General features: G+C 35.7%; 1 pseudogene; it reads left to right on the top strand.

The window, feature by feature from the left end:
* Positions 1-2,390: 2,390 nt before the first annotated feature.
* LOC140512126 (uncharacterized) overlaps positions 2,391-18,758 on the top strand; it is a 28,698-nt pseudogene continuing 12,330 nt past the window's right edge.

Raw genomic sequence — 18,758 nt, 5'->3', positions numbered from 1 at the left:
ATCGAGGACAGCGCATAGGAAAAAGTGAAAATTCTAATCTTGTTACTTTTTCCGCAGCCCTGTAAAACACTGACTAACACACTTAAGAGCAGGAAAAAGCTTAAAACTGTTGTGTGTGAGAGAAAACCTGATTTTTTTTTGAAAATGGTCTGAATCAGACCCAGAGCAAATGCTGACCTGCTGTTTCACACAATAGAATCCAGTTCTTCCTGTTCTGCTTATTAAACTAAAGATTGCTGAAGAAAGCAGACAGGCCACAAGGAAAAAGCCCAATCCAAGCTCCTAGCAGTTCTGCCTGAGGCACAAAAGGGGAGTAAAAGTCCTTTTTAAACTTTTTGTCTGGATATTTTCCATATTGCTAAATAAGTTACCTTAATCAGTTACCTTCTTTGCTTCAAATTATTTTCACTCTAGACTGCTACTTCAGTTCATTTCCTGATTTGCGGGAACATTCAGAAATGATTGCTAATTCAGTTCAATTCAACTCAACTCAGTTTAACAAAGATCTAATAAGCTCCTATTATGAGCCAGGCTCTATACTAGGCTCTGGGAAGGCAAAGAAAAAAATGTAACAATCTCTAGCCTCAACGATCTTCCCATTTACTAGGCAGCTACAGTATGTACATAAGTCACCCAAATAACTTCACATAAGATGAAATGATAATAACCAGGGAGATCAGGAAAGGGCCAGAGCTTCAGGTGGCACCTGGGCTGTGCCTTGGAGGAATCTAGGGATTCCAGAGAGGACGGGATAGGGTGTTCTACACAAGGGGGATAATTTGTGCACGTATATGGAAACAGGAGATAGAATGTGACATGTAGGGAGTAGCTAGCAGGACAATTTTTCTAAAATCCTCCAACACTGCCCCCCCAAAACAATATGGTACTGTACTCAGGAACTGTAGTAAAAAGACCTAAGTTTTTGAATCTCATTCCTGCCACTTGTTACTTGTATAACCGCAGTTTCTCCTTCTACAAAATAAGGAGATAATACTTAGAGACCTTTAAGTTCCCCTATGACTCAGAATCTGTGATTCTATGGGAAGCAACAAGTCAGCATTTGTTTGAATATTTCTTATATTCCATATATATCTTAGGACTTTACAATGATGAGAATTCACTGAGCAGACCTAAAACAGAATATCTACTTTTAGAGAAGTGACCAAACCATTGTAGGCCCAAAACATTTGAATGATTAGTTGAAGAAATAAAATTGGTGACCAATAATATCTAATTTAATAGGCAAGATTTAAGGTAGTGATGAAACATTAGTAAAGAAAGAAGGCACCTCAGTCTACATGATTCTATTTTAGAATCCTGGAAAGATGAGAAATAGATTTGATTTTCCTGCTTTTAGTGTCTTTGCTATTGGTAGATATATATCATCACAAAGACATGCAGGACAAGGTAATTTCAGGGACACATGTTTGGCAGATGGCTGTAGGATATAATTGCATTAGTATAAATCATCAGAAAGAATGAAGCATCTGCCTTTTTTAGGGGACAATTTCTGGTAGTCCCCACCTAGGGGCCCAGGGTTTGTCAGGTTCTAAGACAACAGAGATCAAGACATATAGATACCCATAGTCCCTGAGCATATATAGTGGTGATTGAAATCAATCATTTGAACAGTGTGAGCCAGGATTTTGGGAAATGCCTAAGAAAGGCAAGCACTTTCATGTCATATTCTTTCTTCCTTGATTTCTATTTCATATGAGTAGCCCAAGTCAATAAGCCTACTAACTGAAACTCTAAATTATAGCCAAGGTACAAAACTAGGCAACTAAAACTAAGATATTTTCTTCAAAGTAAGTGAACACATGTGAAATGCTTCATAAATCTTAAAGTTCTATATACATGTTAGCTATTATTCTCCAGCATTAGATTAGCAGCTTGTCATAGCAGAGTGGAGAGAATATATAATGTATATATATATATATGTCTCTGTGTGTATCTATATATCTATATCTATATTTGCACACTAGGCACTGAGTAATTATTTCTTGAATGAATTAATGAAAGGAAATCTGGTTGAACTTAGGCAAATTATTTAACTTCTCTAGGCTGCTGATTCTTTGTCCATAAAATGACTATATTAATTAGACTAGACAATCTGTAAGGGCTCTACCACCTCTACATCCTACTAGCCTATCAATAAAATTGGTGGCATACATAAGAAATGATTCATAGCTGGGCTCCAGAAACATGAGAGATTAGTAGGAAGTGATATAGAACAAACAACAGAACCAGGGAAACAATATATGCAATAACTAAAAAAATGGAAATGAAAACAAAACCAAAATGCAGCTAAACTAAGACTAACTGAGATTCTGAGGAGTAAATGATGAAATACATTATATACTCTCTTCTTTGAATAGATATAGGAGATTATGAGGATTGAATGCTGTGGATGTGGTAAGATAAGTTCATTTTGTAGGCAGTTTTTTACTCAACTGATTTTCTTTGTTAGGATGGAAAATTTATAAGGAATTTGTGTATATCAGAAAAGTAATATGGTATAGAAAAACAAATGGAAAATAGAAGCAGGCATCTGAATCTGATATAATTCTAGTGCCCAATTTTGGATCTGGAGTGGAAATAAGAGATGGTGGACTGGGTATGTGTGTGCAATTTAGCTTTTACTGCAGACATAGTTGCTGGGTCTGTTGGTTTCACCTAACTATTTAAACTATTTACTTCAAGGGAAGACTGACAATAGTGGTAGGAAAAGACACTATATAAATAAGATGATTGTAATATAAAAATAAAAGGAATTCATAAAGCTGAAATTAAACAAAAACACAAATATATATGTGTATGTATAACAGGCTTATAAATATATGTATGTATGTATATACAACTGTACATATATAAATATATATTTACATACACATATATATGTATATACATGTATTTATGTGTCTATGTGTGTATACATGTTTAAGAAGTAATGGAGATTTGGAATAAGTTAGTAAACATTTATTAAGTTCCTAGTATGTGTCAAGTACTGTAATAAGAGCCAGGTATACAAAGAAAGGCAAAAGGCGGGACCGTGCCCTCAAGAAGCTCACAAACTCAGGAGGTTACTTGCTTGTCAAAGAACAATAGTCATACCATTTCAGGGATATGATTCCTCTGCTTATACTTTTAAATAAACAAGTTCTATCACCTTTACACACAGAAATCTGATAGATTCAAATGATTATAGAAAAAGAACATTCATCTTCCGAAAGAAATGAATATGAACATAGATTGAGAGTCGGGAGGAATATTAGAGGTCGTCTGTCCAACTTCTTCAATTTATAGATGAAGAAACTGAATTTAAAATAAATTAAATTGTTTATTCAAGGTCATATAGATAGTAAGCATAAGACATAGAATTAAAACCCATGACCTGTAACTAAAAAAATCCAGTAATTATTCTACTATACTATGCCCTTTTCATAGATTTCAAACACCTGGAAAGCCCTCTCACATGTTTTTAAGGAAATCCTGAGTAATACCGCAATAAGTAGATAACTAAATAGCTATAACTAGGAATAACTTCATCATTATAAATACGGACTCACAAAATAAAAGGCTATGTCTCTAAGGCATCAAATTAATCATGAACATCAATAACTCAATTTCTTAAATTGGCAAATTGGAATCATGGAGATAATACACTTCTAAACTTTCTGGGCCTCAGTTTCACAAAAAGTACAATGAGAGGGTTAGATTAAGTGTGATATAAATTTCCTTCAAGACCTATATACATGTATGATACTATGATCCTGTAATATCCTTCATTTCATCAGTGTAGACATTCCCTATGAATGATCATAAAACAAGATAGTGCAGTGAACAGAAAGTTGGACCTGGAGTCAGGAAGACCTAAGTCCAAATTCACCTTCAAACAGTTACTCATCTTTGTGACCCTGGGCAAGGCACAACTTTTCTGGGTTTCAGCCTCATCATCTTTAAAATGAAAATGAGTAATAACATCTATCTTCCAGGTTTGTGGAAATCATATGGGATTGTATTTGTAAAAGACTTTGAAGTGATACAGATATACTAGTCGTTGTGATGTAGATCATGGACCTTCTATACCTTCTTATCCTATGCACTTGTAGTCTATGTCTTTCTGTAAGTTCTTCATTTACCCATCTCTTAATGCATTGGAGGCCTTCCTCTGAGTTTTCAAATTTATCTTGTGCATACCTGCGCAGTATCAGGGCACTCCAACTCATATTGTGCCCCCTTGCTGGAAGATCTCTTTTAGTTGTAACTGTCCTTGATGACCTCTCGTATTATTTCTTGTTTGCAAGAAATCCATGTCAATATGTTGATATCTCCTTGACTCCACCAAGACCTCTGTAATGCCTTTTGCATTTTTGAAACCAATGTACTTCCTGAGGAGGATGGGATGAAATAGCTGAATATCAAAGAGAGGCTTCCTCCTGCCATGAAATGTGTCCATAGTCATGAATCAGGGGTTGTTTTATACTTCTATCATAAAGAGTCATGGGTTAATTTTGATTAGACTCTATGCTTACTTATATAGGCAACTAGGTGGCACAGTAGATAGAACACTGATCTCAATTAGAATCAAGAAGACTCATCCTCCTGAGTTTAAATCTGGTCCCAGACACTTACTAGATGTTTGGCCCTGGTCAAGTCATCACTTAACTCTATTTGTCTCAGTTTCTTTATCTGTAAAAATGATCTAGAGAAGGAAATGGTAAACCACTCCAGTATCTGCCCAGAAAACCCCAAAAGGGGTTGAGAAGAGTTAGATGTTACTGAGAAATGAATGAACAAGAACTGAATGTACCTATACAATTCATTATCTGAGTAATAACGTAAAATGCAGGATGTGAAATTCAAATATTTCAGTGGAAATTCAAACTCATTTTTACTCACAAAAGACAATAACTTAATGGAAGCAGGACAGTTTATTTAATCTTGTACCATTTTATTGTGGCTGGGGATGAAAATGGATTCTCAAAAGCGGGTACTTCCTTCACTTATGCAGATGACACCCTCCCCTTCACTTCAGGTAGCTACATTTCATGAATTCTTTTGGCCAAAAAAATTCTTCTCCTAATAGCTAGTATATTGGTGATGAAACTCTACAAATTCAGAAAAGCAATCTGTCTGCAGATTTGAAATTGAAGTTTGTCCAGCTCAGTAGAAATTACTGGTTCTTCTTCTCTACTGGCAATCCCTTCAAAGTTTCAAGGTCACCCTGCCATGGCAAAAACTTTAACTGACTAATGCATTTGATATCATGCATTAATCTTTAAGCAATCAGAAATGAATGGTCTCGAATAACTTCCAACACTCATAGCAAAGATTAATCTTATATCCCGACCATTGGTAGTCAATGAGTAATAATATAGATGTTGACCATATTTTGTTCCACTATGTATAATGGCTAGAGGAAATGAGCTACAGTGGAAAGTAATGAATTTTTGTCAGAAAACTAGGGTTGAAATCTTATAAATATGTAGTATATTTGATAAATAGATTTAAGGGATTAGATGTGGTAGATAGAAGAACTATGGGAAGAGGATTGCAAAACTGTATAGGGGCAGAAACAAACAAAAACATTACAAAGAAAAGCAAGAAAGAAAAATGACTATATGGTGATGCTTTACAAATAGCTGAAGAAAGAAGAAAAGCAAAAGACACAGGAGAAAAGGAAAAATATAGCCAATTGAATGTAGAAATCCAGAGAATAGCAAGGAGGCATAACACAGTTTTCTTAAGTGAATAGTGAAAAAATAGAAGGAAACAACAGAAGAGGAAAGACAAGAGATCTCTTTAGGAAAATTAGAGATATCAAAGAAATGTTTCATGCAAAAACAGGTATGATAAATGACAAAAATGGCAGGGATTTAATAGAAGCAGAAGAGAGGAAGAAGTGGTAGGAGTATACAAAAGAATTATATAAGAAAGATCTTAATATCACCAATAAGCATGATGGTATGGTTATTGATCTAGAACCAGACATCTTGGAGAATGAAATCAAGTGGGTCTTAGAAAGTATAGCTAATAACCAGTCTAATGGAGTTGATGGAATTGTAGTTGAGCTATTAAAAATCCTAAAAGATGATGCTGTTAAAGTATGACACTCAATATGCCAGGAAATTTGGCAAACTCAACAGCCACTGGATTGGAAAAAGATCAATTTATGTCCCAGTCCTAAAGTAGGGCAATGCTAAGGAATGTTCAAATTACCAAATAATTTCACTCATTTCACAAGCCAGCAAGATTAAGCTTAAGATTCTGCAAGCTAGCTTTCAGCAATATACGAACCAAGAATTATCAGAAAAAAATTATCAGTTTTTGAAGAGGTAGAGGAACTAAAGACAAAATCACCAATAACTGTTGGATTATGAATAAAGCAAGAGAGTGCCAGGAAAAACAAAACAAAACAAAACCATCATTTCTGCTTCATTTGCTACATGAAATCCTTTCACTATGGGGTAAGTCATCAAATTGATGGGAGTACCAGAACATCTTATTTGCCTCCTGATAAACCTGTATGCAAGTCAAGAAGCCACTTAAACTCAAAAATGGAAAAAAAAAAACTGCTGTGAGATTGGAAAAACAGCACAACAAAGTTATATATTGACATTGTAGTGCGTATTGTTTTTTTATTTAACTTATATAGGAAACACATCAAATGAAATGCCAGATTGAATGAATCAAAAACTGGAATTAAGTTTGCCAGAGAAATATCAAGAGTCTCAGATATGCAGATAATATTACTATGAGAGAAGAAAGTGAAAAGGAGTTAAGAAACCTCTTGATGGGGGTAAAAGAGGATAGTGTAAAAGCTGGTTTGAAGCTTGAAATTAAAAAAAAAAACACAACGAAGATCTTAGCAACTGGCACCATATCTTACTGAGAAACAGAGGGAGAAGAAATGGAAACAGTGTCAGATTTTATACTCTTGGGATCAAAGATCACTGCAGATGGTAACTATAGCCATGAAATTAAAAGGCGCTCACTCTTTGAAAAGAAAGCTATGGCAAATCTGGACAGCGTACTAAAAAGCCAAGACATCACCTTGCTGACAAAGGTCCATATAATCAAAGCTATGTTTTTTTTTTTTTCCTAGTAGCAATGTAGGGCTATGAGAACTGGACTATAAGGAAAGCTGAGCACCATAGAATTGACACTTTTAAATTTTGATGCTGGAGAAGACTTTCAAGAATCCCTTAGACAGGGAGAAAAATCAGTCAATATTCAAAAAATAATTTAGGCTATTCAATGGAAGGTCAAATACAGAAACTTAAGCTTAAATACTTTGGCAATGTAATGAGAAGTCAGGATTTATTGGAAAAGACCCTGATTTGGGGAAGAATGAAGGCAAAAGGAGAAGAGGATGGCAGAGGATGAGATGGATAGGGAGTAGTATCATGGAAACACTGAACATGAACTTGGACAGACTTTGAAAGACGGTGGAGGATAGAAGAGCCTGGTGGGCTGTGATTCATGGGATCACGAAGAGTCTGATGTGACTGAGCAACTGAACACGAACCACAATTTACGTAACTATGTAATGTTTACTATTGCAGTTCTTTGTTTTAGTGTTTTATCCCAAACTAGTGATGCAAGCTCCATGATTAGAAGAAGCAGGTCTTACCTAAAATTTGGATCTTTCCCAGCATTTACTGTTCTCTATATATACATAGTAGACATATATTTATAGTGGTAGATATAGTATATTTGTTGAATGAGTGAAATAACACTGAATATTTTTGGAATGAAGTCACTACCTCCCTTGAAACCAGTTTGTCATTTGCAAAATGAAAAAGATTAATTGCAATAATCTCTAAGGTTCCTTCAAGCCATGATACCTTATGAATGGTCATTCATCTTTGACATAATATTCTAAGGTCCCTGCCTACTCTGATAATTTTTGTCCTTTTTTATATTTATTTTTAAAAATTTATTTATTTTAAGTTTTCAACATTCATTTCCAAAAAATTTTGAGTTCTAAATTTTCTCCCCATCTCTCCCCCACCAAAATGCCATGCACTGTGATTGCCCCTTCCACTAATGTGCCCTCCCTTCTAACACTCCTCCCTTCCCTTATCCCCATCTTCTCTCTTATCCTGTAGGACAAGATAAATTTCTATACCTCATTACCTGTATTTCTTATTTGCTACTTGTATGCAAAAATAATTCTCAACATTTGTTCCTAAAACTTTGAGTTCCAACTTCTTTTCCTTCCTCCCTCCTCACCCATCCCCACTGAGAAAGCAAGAAACTCAATATCGGCTATACATGTGTAGTTTTGCAAATGACTTCCATAATAGTTATTTTGTGTAAGACTACCTATATTTCCCTCCATCCTATCCTGCCCCCCATTTCTTCTATTCTCTTTTTTGACCTTGTCCCTCCCCAAGAGTGTTTGCTTCTAATTGCTCCCTCCTCCCATTTGCTCTCCCTTCCATCATCTCCCTCATCCTGCTTATCCCCTTTCCCCATACTTTCCTGTAGTATAAGATAGATTTTCATACTAAATTGAGTGTGCGTGTTATTTCTTCCTTGAGCCAAATGATGAGAGTAAGCTTCACCTTTTCCCTCTCACCTTGCCCTTTTCCCCCTCCATTGGAAAGCATTTTCTTGCTTCTTCTATGAGAGATAGTTTGCCCCAATCCATTTTTTCCCTTCTCCTCCCAATATTTTCCTCTCTCACCCTTTAATTTTATTTTTTAGAAATGATTCCTTCCTATTCAACTCACCCTGTGCTCTCTCTCTCTGTCTCTCTCTCTCCGTCTCTCTGTCTGTGTGTGTGTAATCTCTCCAACTACCCAGATACTGCGAAAAGTTTCAAGATTTAGAAATATTATCTTTCCATGTAGTTATGTAAACAGTTCAGCTTTAGAAAGTCTTTTATGATTACTCTTTCCTGTCTACCTTTTCATGTTTCTCTTGATTCTTGTATTTGCAAGTCAAATTTTCTTTTCAGCTCTGGTCTTTTCATCAAGAATGTTTGAAAGTACTCTATTTCATTGAATGACCATTTTTCCCCTGAAGTATTATGCTCAGTTTTCCTGGGTAGGTCATTCTTGGTATTAGTTCTAGTTCCTTTGACTTCTGGAATATCCTATTCCACGCCCTTTGATCCCTTAATGTAGAAGCTGCTAGATCTTGTGTTATCCTGATTGTATTTCCACAGTACTTGGATTGTTTCTTTCTAGCTGCTTGCAATATTTTCTCCTTTACCTGGGAACTCTGGAATTTGGCTACAATATTCCTAGGAGTTTCTCTTTTTAGATCTCTTTCAGGAGGTGATCCCTGGATTCTTTCAATATTTATTTTGCCCTCTGGTTCTAGAATATCATGGCAGTTTTCTGTAATAATTTCATGAAAGATGATGTCTAGGCTCTTTTTGTGATCATGCCTTTCAGGTGGTCAAATAGTTTTAAAATTGTCTCTCCTGGATCTATTTTCCAGATTAGTTGTTTTTCCAGTGAGATATTTTACATTATTTTCCATTTTTTCATTCTTTTGGTTTTGTTTTTAATTTCTTGGTTTCTCATAAAGTCATTAGCTTCCCTCTGCTCCATTCTAATTTTTAAGGAACTATTTTCTTCAGTGAGCTTTTGAACCTTCTTTTCCATTTGGCTGATTCTACTTTTTAAAGCATTCTTCTCCTAATTGTCTTTTTGAAACTCTTTTGCCTTTGGGTTGGTCTGCACTGCTGCCTAGGCCTGGGGATAGGGGAGGACACTGCTCCCTTTTCATGGAGGTGAAGAAGCTCTCTCACTGAGCTTTGAAATGTCTTTGTTGCCTGTGGGTTGAGGAATCTGGGAAGCTCCGCTGCAGTTGCCGAGGATTCTGCCCCCCAGGCCCACTCCAGCCCTGCTCCTCCAGGCTCTGTGTGGCCAAGACTGGGCTGTGTTCTGCTCCATGTCGAGTGCAGCAGATCTTTCCCATTGGCTTTCTAGGTCACCCTGGGCTGGAAATCTCCTCCACTCTGTTGTTCTGTAGCTTCTGTTGCTCTAGAATTTGTTGGGCGTCTTTCTTTATAGGTAATTTATGGGAGAAGAGCTAGAGTACGTGCATCTTTCTACTCTATCATCTTGGCTCCAACACTCCTCCCCCCCCCATTTTTGTTCTAAAGGTCTTTCTGTCTCAGTTTTGCTATGCTTTAAAGTACATTGCGACCTTCTTTTTTATATGTTGCTTCTTGTGGCCTCATAAGCTCTAAGGATCTGGTTTACAACTCTAGTAGAAGATTATTAGGTCTCAGAGCAAAACTACATGCCCCTGAGGATCCTGGGTATTGGTTTGAGATGTGTGGGATTACCCCCTGTGAAGTCAGAAATGCTTCTCTAATTTCATTGGCTTTAACTTTCACTCTATTCCTCTCCCTCACCCTTGATTATAAGTTGAAAGTGAGTCCACCAGTCTGAAGTAGCTTTTAAATAGGAGTATTTACTAGAGTGAGAAAAGTTAGTAAACTCCCCTCTCCCCCAGTAGTCTGGGACACACTTTTCCCAAACTGTATGGACTTGAAAGGAAAGTGGGTTGAAGTTAAGAGACTGCATGATTCCGAATGGTTACTTGCAGAGTCTTGTGACAGAAATCCTTTCTTCCCATTTGTGAGGTGCTCAAGAATTTCCTTGGAGGAATGGAGAATCTGTCAAGTCTGTCTTTAGCACAAGATATGGAAACTGACACCAGCTACTGCCCTCCTGCTAGAATGGCAGGATATTCATGAGATGACCAGAAGTTCAAAATCCTTGGGCCCCTTTAAAACTTGGGAAGTTCTTTTCTGATCAAGGTTGAGGTGGGTGAGGGAAGGAAGACCTGAAACCTCACTGCAGTCCTGAGAGACAGAAATCCAAACTCCTCTGAGACCTTTGAATAATAAAAATTATCTGTAGGAAAAAAGAAAGGGTGTGGAGGGGGCCTAAAGCTTAGGCTTCTACCTTTCCCTCCCAATCCTTGGACGCCCTGGGTCAGTCCTGGGTGGTGGGGTTATACTGGAAATAGACACAATTGCTCCAATTTCTGGAATTACTTTACTCCAGCTAACTTGATGCTTTTAAATATGACCCTAAGGGAGTTTGACAAAATCCCTGTCAGTTGGAAGAAACTTCTTGCCCAGTGTCATTTCACTACCTCAAATGGTTTTCAACTCATTTTCACACTTAGTCTAAGAGTGAATTGATTGATTAGATGTCTCAACATTTGTTTGAATTGGTGTGGGGGGGAGTTGAGTAAGTCAATTAGGCCTACCCTATAGTTGTTCTAGCCCTCAGTCTGCTTAGTTCACTTCCATCTTTGAAATTCTATGTTGTCTTAGAACTTCTGGCTTAGTGAAAGCTCAATAAACCTATGACATTGTACAGATAAGTGAAAGAGGAAAAGTACTCTTTTCTTATTCATAGCTCTAAGTTCTTAACTGATAACCAGAAATCCATAGTGAAGGAAGCTTATTAAAGGGGATTGGACCTGAAGGCTTCCAGTTCTAAAATCTCTGGTCCTACAATCTGATGATGAACATTGTACATCTGAAGTAGTAAAAATGGAGATTATGATATTTCTTTTGTATGAGACTAAGAGCTGCATATTAACAAGAATTGTACCCCCCTTCCAGACATGGTTTTAGCATCGTATTTTAAAATACAAAACATCCCAGTTCATTCCACTTTCTAGGACTGATTCATATGGACATCAGAACGAAAATGTAAATAACCAAAGAAGGTGTTCATTAAACCTCACCTTCTTTGCTCCCACCTTTGTGAGAGAACACGAGGCTGATCCCCAGGATACAATTTGCTGAAAAGCCAAATGTAACATAAAACAAACACACACATTACCCAATGACCTGTGAGAACAGATGTGCAATTAGGGTTGCTCTGTGGGTAGCAATGCTCATGAGGTAAAGACTCTAGGTTTCTCTGCCCCCTGCCGCTCTGAGGAGAGCAAATCACCAATGTTTCCAACAGAGGTTTTGCTAGTTGGTAACCCATGCAGAGGCCTTGAGGGAGAATTATGAGAGTAGAAATACAATGTAGGAGATAAGAATACCACTGGAGTGAGTAACAATTCCAAGAGTTCTACTGAGAGGACAAAAATGTGTATAATAAATAAAAAATGATAATAAGCATTTATGTAGCATTTTAAGGTTGATAAAGTGCTTTTCATATTTTATTTCTTTATATCCTCACAAAATCCTTGTGAGGCAGAAGATATTTCCATCCCCATTTTACAGATGAACAAACTGAGGTAGCTTCTGAGCTCAAGCATTCCTGATTCCAAATCCAGTATGCCAGCTAGGTGCCTATTAAAACATTAAGCCTGATTCTCCATCAGCCTGCGTGTAATTGCAAGTATAGTACCAACACCTAGGCATCTAAGTCCTGCAAATTGTTTCCCACTAGGGAAAAGGTACCTATTTTGGGCATATGGCTTCCTTTTTGTAAAATAACTGTCATAGGGATTATTTATGTGTTACTTGCCTCCAAATTTATGTGTAACTTAACTCCAAAGTTAATTAAACCAAGAAACAACAAAAAAAAAAATAAAAACTTGGCTTTGAATTGTGATTTATTTAGTATAGGGATTGCCCAACAAGGAAATCCTTCTACAAGTACAGATCTGTACCTGCTCTGTATCTCATTGTCCTAGATTATTTCCTGGGCTCTCAGAGTTTAAGTGACTTATTCGGGATTAAATAGCCAGGATATGTCAGATCTAGGACTGGAACTAAGTTATTCTTGATTCTAAGATTGATTCTATATTCCCTAAACCACACTACTGCTCAGTTTTTAACATTTGTATACAATTCATAATCTTTATCATGTATTTTAATATTTCAGTGGATGTCTGTGATATACTCTCTCTTATTGCTCTTCTCCTTATATGGTCAGCAATCTAGTTCACGACATCTCATGTCTAAACAATTACAAGAGTTCTTAAATGAACAACTACTTTCTAAATGCTGTCCTCTCCAATCCATCCTCCATATGGCTGCCAAAATAATCCTCATAAAATATAGGCCTGACCACATCCTTTCCATGCTTAAGAATCTTTTGCTGCTTAATATTGTCTCTCCATAAAAAAAGGTACCTGTTCAGTTTGGCATTTAAAGTCCTTTATGCTCTGAGTTCAGCTAACCTTTCCAGAATCATTTCACATTATTTCTCTTTATTCACTTAATGTGCACTTCCATCTCTTACATCTGTAGCTCTACTAAGGTATAGGAAGGAACTACATGCTCTCTCCTGGAAGTTCTTCCTTCCCATCTCTGCCTCTTAGGATCCTATGTTTCTGCAAGGATCATCTCACTTATCATCTCCTAGTGGAAGCTTTTACTCACTCTACTAGCTAGACCTTTCTCCTTCCTCAAATTATCTAGTATTTACTTAAAGCAAAGTACTTCAGAGGTCATCTAATCAAAAGGTATCAAATACCAGAGTTTATTCCTCATAAAATATACAATAGACCGTAGTGCAGGGATCCTGAGGTATGGTTTAGTGGGCCTCATCTCTATTTGAGTTTGACATCACTGTTACAGTCAATCCCTCATTTTCTGGATAAAGAACTTGAGGTCCTGAGATGTAAAATGATTTATTATTAAATTTATTATTATTAAATTTATTATTAAAATTATTAAGTGTTACCCTCTGCATTTGAATCCAGGTTATCAAATTCCAAATCTACAATATTTTTCAAAGCACCAAGATATCTTTTTGTTTATTTGCATTCCCTTATAAATTGTAAGTTTCTTCAAGAAAGGGTTTATTTTTCTTTTTTTTTTTATTTAGTTTTGTTGCAGTGTAGTGTTTATGCATAGTAGGTGCTCAATAAGATAGTCTAATATAAAAGATATAAAAGACTTTTGGGACATCCTTTATAAAGTAATTTTTAAGGACTTACTATGCACCAGGTATTGTGCTCAGAGCTAGAAACACAAATGTAATAAGTAAGACATTTCCTACCTTCAAGGAGCTTACATTTCAATCTAGGGAGATAATATATAAATGAGAGCTGGAAAATGGAGTACTGTAGCAGGTGAGGAGGAGAGAGACTCCAGGCCTGAGCAAGGTGAAGCATGTCTAGTGTTGTTCCTAAAATTGAGGTCTTGGGGAACCAGTTACTAAATACTATAGCAAGGCCCCAGTATTGAACTTTCTCTAGGTTGGCAATTCATCAGGTCAGTAGGAAGAGGAGTCTGGAGAGTTTAGACATGAGAGAAGAGAAAGAATGAATATGTTTGTTGAATTGAAATATATTGAATCTGAATACTCCTTACAATACTTTTGATGGTACGTTATTTGAAAAAGTAAGAATAATCATTCTTTTCACCCAAACGACTCAATACCATCAACCCATTGCATCTATTCAAAGGTCAATGTAAGCACTAGAAACACCAATAGATGACATCTGAACTTTACCTCATGCTAAGTTCTATTTTTATTTTCCTTTATTAACTCAGAATTAAGGTATCACAAACATGCCTTCAATTATAACTACCCGGCCATATATGGCTGCTTTGCCTAGAGAATTCCTTCTTCTAATTAACCCTATTTTTGCACAATCTTTTAGCAAATGGATCAAATGGGAATACTTTTAGGAGAGAAATAGATTAAGAATGCATTGATTTAAAAATGTTACACTAAAATACACATAATAGAGGTTAAAGAATTATGAAAAGTACTTATCATGACTTGTTCTTTGTTATGTAGGCTTTCATGCTGGCCATTTTATATTTACTTGGATAGATTTGTGCTTTCCTTGATGTGAGCATACTCTCCAAGTGTGCAACTTACCACCCATTTGAGTTTTTCCATCCTTTGTAGCTCATCTCTGTGACGTCTATTAAAGATATTACAGAGGGTCTTTTTTATATTCTAGTAGTTTCTTATAGTTCTTTACATTGTGTAGCCCTTACTTTTAGGGTTTAATAGGCCCATCTTTTTTCTGATTTTGCATTTCTTTAAATGTATTGCAGAACATAGTGAACGTTCTTCATTTAAAGTAATTGCATATTAAATATGTATTAACTATTAAAATTATTACATTTAAAAATATTTTGCCTTTAAAGTATACCACTATAGAACTGAAGGGGAAAAGTGACATGATTTTTTTTTTCAAAATAGTTTTATATTTGTGGGCACAAAACAACTTGGTTGAACCAAATCATTTAAAATTTGAAGAAAATGCACGCTAGGAAAGAATATCAGGAAAACTAATTGAAAAAGAATGCTAGTGACAGAAATATGAATTTTGAAATTAAATGATGCTTAATTGTACAATAGCATTATCGTGCTTAAAGTACATCTTCTTATTTTCTTGTTTAAAAAAATCCATTACTGAATCACTCAGCACTGGATACTATAGGACATATTTCAATGTATATGTTTTCAATACTATAATAATATAACTCTTGGCACTTAAAAGCACAGAATCATATAACATTTTTTAAAATAAAATTATGGGTGGGAGTGGATTGAATGAGATGAGACAGACAGATGCCTTCGAACTCAACTGTGGCGCTCTGATGAGTCTCAGAGACAACCAAATCCCTGCTGAGCCAGCCTTACTGAATTGCAACTTAAGGGTAGAAAGAGTACCTTTTGTTCAGAGACTCCCTAAAGTTCATTCAGTTATGATAACAGCACAAAATAGTAAATAAGAACAAGTACCAACATTTAGTAGTAGTCTGCATTCGAAAGATTAAAGCTTACCCACTAAAGTGACAAAAATTACAAAAATCTGAAACGAGAGGACATAAAGAGAATGTTATAAATAGGAAAGAGCCTGGTAGCCTGCTTTATGATTTAAGAGTCATCCTTTGGCCGTGCCATGCAAAAATTTGTGATGTTATTTTAACCTTGGTAATGCCACAATCAGCTGGCTCTCAAGTGATTAAAATTCTGTCTAATTGTTTTTCTTTTCTGCTCCCAGCTGCCAGATGGATATGTGTGCATCACTCGCTACCACATCATCAACAGCTCTGCTTAAATTCGAGTGAGTGCCGAGTGCTCCATTACCCATTGCATTCTGCCCCATTTGATCCAGGCACATTTGCCACTTTGATGCCTCCGCAGTTCAAACAAGGTGCACTAATCAAAGCTTTTCCTCTCCATCCTGTGGAAACCTCTCATCAATTCTGAGGACAAAATTCTTTTACCCAGCATCACCACTTCAATCTGCTCCCTTTAATCCCATCTCCTCTTCCTTTTGATCAATGCCTTGTACTCACTGAAGTCTCCTAAGCTTCCCTCTTTTGTTTTTGACAAACTTTGTGACAAAGATGGCATGAGGAGTTTTGTTTCTCCCACTTTCACGCCTCTCAGCTCACCCATTTTTGGTTTCTTTCTATTGAATATTTACCATCAATTTTTTCTTATTTCATTCAAGGGTGATGTTCTCAAACTATTCATGGTGTGTGTGTGTGTGTGTGTGTATGCTTGGGCTCACTTACTTTTAAAGGTATTGGTTTCTTTGCTACCAACTAGGAATGGATAAAAATAAGCCAATTTATCCAAACCTGGGCTCTTTATACTTTTTTTCTTCTTCAAGTGAACAAGCATTTATTGATTTCTTACCATGTTCCAGGCATTGTTTTAAGAAACGAAAATACAAATGTGTGTAAAAAGAAGGGAGCACAGGTGTGCATGTGTGTGTGCGTGTGTGTGACAATATTCCTGCCTTCAAGGAATTTAACTTCTAATGGTGAAAATAACACATTAAAATTAATTAAAATGTCTTGAGAGGTGGGTGGGAAGGTACCTATTTAGGGACATGAAGAAATCCAAAAAGTTAGATGAAGAGCTTGAAAAATGGTGAAGAAGTGGGTATGAAACTGGCCTGGGCACTTCCTTAAAATGGAAGTTCAGGGACAAAATCATCAATTGGAGGACAAGTGTAGCGACATCTTCAAGAGTAAGAACGTCACACAGAAAGAGGCATCTTCTAAGATGAGAAGATTGGTAGAATATAGAGGAGGAACTAATATATAACCAAATTTTGTGAGCATTCTATGTTTACTTAAAAAGAAATGTGTATTGCTTGCTTCTCCTAGTTAGTTTTCTTCATTAATCATAAATTATTAGTAAGTTTAGATCTACTATTTGATTGTTTCTATCCATAATCAGAAATCATAATGTCTCATTCTTCATCTAAGTCATTACAAGCTTAAATATATTATTACAATTATTAAAATTATCCTTTAATTTTGAATATACCTTGCAGTATTTGTAAAAACTACTTTGATTGCAGATTTTGTTGGTAAATCTTTGTAGGTTTAATTTTTGAAATACTCTATTTTGAGACAATACTTACAGATATATTATTTTGTGGTGCAATGTTATTTGTTTATAATTTTCTATATTCTTGTTCAATTTCAATCTTTGCATTTGTTGTTTTTGAAAAGATTGATGTTGCTCTAATTGGTGTTTTTTGCAAGCCTTTCCTTTCTTTTTGATGGTTGATATTTTATTTTCTTTGTATCTGTAATTCTGTATTTTGAGAACATGTGTCTTGGCAAATAGTACTAAGGATTTCTTCCCTTTGAGGTTTTCAAAATTCTCTTTAAGTTGTTGCTTGATCTTGTCCACTTTGAGAAATTACTTTTAATTCCAGAACTAAATGCAAAATATTATTTAAGAAAGGTCACTGTCTTGCTTTGTATTTGAATGTGTTGCTCTGTTTTACAAGTTCAATAGTTACCTTTGGAGTATTACTATATCTCTAGCTTGTTCTTCAATTTTACTCTTAATGATTGGTCTTGAATGATCTTCATTTATTTCAACTACATACATGTTTTTGGTCATTGGATGTCATTTTCCTAATTGTCTCCTCTTTCCTTTTCATGGTTTTAAACAAAATTAGTCTTTAATATATGCATTTAACTTATGCTCTGTTAATTCTTCCATTTTGTTTTTAAGCCCTGTGATTTTCCTTTCCTTTTCTTTTCTTTTAATATTTAAATTTATTTTAACATACTTTTAAAAAATTGAGTTCCAAATTATCTCCACCCCTCCAACCCCCCTCACAACCACTGAGAAGGCAAGCAATATATCAATATTTTACATGTAGAATCATGCAAATGATACCATTTAAAAAAAATAAAAGCAAGAAAAATAAAGTGAGAAAATTATACTTCAGCTTGCGCTCAGAGTTCATCAGTTCTCTCTATGGAAGTGGATAGCATTTTTCATTATGAGTCATTTGTAATGGTCTTGGATTACTGTCTTTGTGAAAGTAGACAAGTCTTTCACAGTTGATCTTCATCATAGAATTGTTCTTACTATGTACAATGGTCTCTCATTTCTTCTCATTTCACTTTGCATCACTTCATGTAATTGTTGTCATATTTTTCTGAAACCTACCCCCTCGTCACTTCTAATAGCTCTCCACCAAAATCATTTGCCACAATTTGTTAAGTCATTCCCCAAGAGATGAGCATCCTTTGGATTTTCAATTCTTTGTCCCCACAAAAAAAGAGCTGCAGTACATATTTTTGTACATATAATCCCTTTCTCTTTTTCTTTGATCTCTTTGGGATAAAGACCAGTAGTGATACATGAGTCAAAAGGTACACACAGTTTTATAGCTTTTTTGGCATGGTTCCAAATTGTTCTTTAGAATGGCTAGACCACTTCTCTACTCCACCACTAGCAATATATTAATGTACCTATTTTCCCCTTATCTCATCTAGCATTTGTCATTTCTCATAGGTGTGAGTTGGTACCTCAGAGCTGTTTTAATGTTCAGCTTTGATTTCTTCTGAAAAC

The sequence above is a fragment of the Notamacropus eugenii genome, chromosome 6 (assembly GCF_028372415.1).
Source record: "Notamacropus eugenii isolate mMacEug1 chromosome 6, mMacEug1.pri_v2, whole genome shotgun sequence".
Classification (NCBI taxonomy): Eukaryota; Metazoa; Chordata; class Mammalia; order Diprotodontia; family Macropodidae; genus Notamacropus; species Notamacropus eugenii.
Note: the sequence above shows the minus strand (reverse complement) of the source record. Positions and strands in the feature narration are given on the sequence as shown.